The sequence below is a fragment of the Kryptolebias marmoratus genome, linkage group LG18, assembly GCF_001649575.2.
Source record: "Kryptolebias marmoratus isolate JLee-2015 linkage group LG18, ASM164957v2, whole genome shotgun sequence".
Classification (NCBI taxonomy): domain Eukaryota; kingdom Metazoa; phylum Chordata; class Actinopteri; order Cyprinodontiformes; family Rivulidae; genus Kryptolebias; species Kryptolebias marmoratus.
In genome coordinates, this window is record NC_051447.1 from 12,524,388 (window position 1) to 12,527,029 (window position 2,642).

The 2,642-nt window shown below is 39.9% G+C and overlaps 1 long non-coding RNA gene across 1 annotated transcript; it reads right to left on the reverse strand.

Moving 5' to 3' along the window:
• Nucleotides 1-232: 232 nt before the first annotated feature.
• Nucleotides 233-788, reverse strand: LOC108235063. Its single transcript, XR_001808560.3, has 3 exons — nucleotides 673-788; nucleotides 433-597; nucleotides 233-363 (listed from the first exon to the last, which is right to left on the reverse strand). It is a non-coding gene; the product is annotated as an uncharacterized LOC108235063 (long non-coding RNA).
• Nucleotides 789-2,642: the final 1,854 nt, after the last annotated feature.

Genomic DNA, 2,642 nt, shown 5'->3' on the forward strand with positions numbered 1-2,642 from the left:
GAAAATAAATGTGTGAATGCTGACTCAGCACCCACACATTTATGAATATGAATGAAAGAGAGAGAGGACAAGCTTCAGTCAGCGGAATGATAGTGGAAGTGCTGATCTCAATTTGTAAAATTAAGTCTAAAATAATAAATAAATCCATTTTCCCACTTTGGAGTATTTTTTAAATAGCATTAATATGACAACAACAATAAAACTGTTATAGCTTTTTGCCCCCCAACTGTCATGTTGGTGTCGAGTTTTCTAACCCACATGCAGAAACACTCCAGAGACAGGAAATACAATAGTGAGATTTATTTACAGTGAATATAAACAACTAAATGGATTCCTTGGTTCGTCTGGCAGATCTCAGGGCAACTAGGGAAGGACAGAGGTGATTAGTCAGGATCCAGGGAATTCACGGTTTGGTGGAGGTTGGGGGTATACCTGTTCGGGGAGAGCTTTTGGACCTGGAGAGGACCTTGAGGATCTAGAGGCTGGTCAGCGGGTGAGGGCTGAGGACCGTGACGGCGGCGGCGGCAGAGGACAGACAGGTAAGACTTTAGGCGTCTCGAGGGTGGTCGTTGGCCTGGTAACTCAGGACCAGGGTAGCTGCAAACACAGAGACAATAAGGGTCAGAATCTGACAACAGGTCTAAGGAGAAGGAGCTCAAGGTAAGCCGGTACCGTTACTGGCTAACACTCTGGCAGAGAAGTGTCAGCATCCTCCTCCACTTATACTCCTCTGGACGAGTAGATTGGGAACAGGTGTGTAGCCGCCGACTCAATCTCAGGCTCCCTCTAGTGGAGAAAAGCTGACAAACCTCTGGATCCCAACACCAACTGGCCTCTGAAAACTTTCTGGAGGCAAACAGGATCTCTGATCTAATTTTGTTTTACTAACTAAATTAAAAGCTAATTGCATTGGCATATATTATTATTATTTTTTAAATGATTCATGCTCCTCTCACCTAATATTTGTTTGCATCACACTGCTACAATTTTTGTTGCATGGGCTGTGTTCAGTTGGAGACAAATTTATATTTCTTTGTTCATTGATCTAAAAGGACTTTTGTTGGGAATTGGTTTCATATAAATATACTGAATTGATCGAACTGGAACTTGTATACTTCAGGAACACAAGACATCCTTCCTGAAAACGATATTCAAGGACGGAACGGTAACTGATACAAGAACACAACTGTCTGAACCTTGAATCAGCAATATCCTTATCATACAGTAATACTTGTAACACTTGATGATGAATCTGCATTTTTAGTTTCGTGTCAAGGCCATCTGAGTTCTCAGACTTCAGGAAGGTGAACTCAGGTGCTTTAAAGTTGGAAAAAACATGAAAAAAGTATTGCACATGGTCATTTATTTTTTTCAGAGAAATCCTTAAACTCAACAATGCTCAAATCCTACATTTCTGTCAGTGGAAAATGAACAAGAACCTTCAGCTTTTAATTTTGAACTCAAATTTGAGGAATTCATTGGCGAGGCAGATTTCTGAGGACTTCACAAAAGCTCATCAGGCTGAGATGGGTTAGAAAGCCATTTCTTAAAAGTTCTGACTCACCATGAGGCCAATCAAAAATACACCATCAGCAAAACCCAGAACAACAGCAGAATGCAAACTTTACTGCCCATCTGCAGCCAGATGGTTGCTGGAAAAAAATATGTTGTGTGGAAAACAATGGCTCCAGAATATATTTTCATTTTGGAAAATCAGAAGTGTTATGTTTAAAATTAGTCATAGGAAGTTTATTCTGTCTGTGAGGCAGAGTGAAGTTGTTGTGTCATATTTTTCTGCATCTTCTGATCATTGATAAAACAAGAAATCCTAAGTATGACATAGTACCATACCATACCATCAGACATAGACAGATGTTTGTGTGAGTCAGTTTGAGCCTGTTAGGAGTCAAACTGTGTGTTTTTTAAATGTTTGTTCAGTGTGAGTTTGCAAATGATGAGACTAATGAGTTCTCCATCAGCAGATCAATACCTTCAATAAGCAGTTTAGCTTGTATTAGTGAGGAAACGGACTCACAGAGGGGGTTTAACCAGTGGGAAGCTTGTTGAAACTGAACAAGTGCAGGAAAGGCATTCTTCTCAACAAGATATTATGGATCATGTGCTAGAAAAGAATCATAAAGCTCACAATTTTACAACAAATATTTTAAGAAATTTTAAAAAATCCCTGAAGGAATGCATAACCAGATGCCAGAGTGTTCAACTAAGATCATCTCATGATGAGAAGTGATGAAGTCAAATCATATTGTGAGGTCTGGTGAGATTTGGTTGCACTCAGAGTATGGATTAAGATGACACTCGGCTACTCCCACATCAAACTTTTGCTCAATATCTGTAAATTTTTCTGAGTTATAGCTATTTTTGTGTTGGCTAAGGCTTAGGAAGATTATACACGTAAGACTGTCTGGCCAGGGGGCCAATGAGGGAGCCAGCAGATTTTATAAGGTGGTGCCCTTGAAGAGCGCCCTGGCAAATGCAACAGCCACAACACCATTTGAGATGTATGGGAATTATGCAACCTTTGCAAAAGACTGAACCTGGAAAGATAATGTACTAAGCCATAATATCTCGAGATAAATATCACAAGTCAGCATTCAATGTCCTAAAGTGGTGAGGTCAGAATA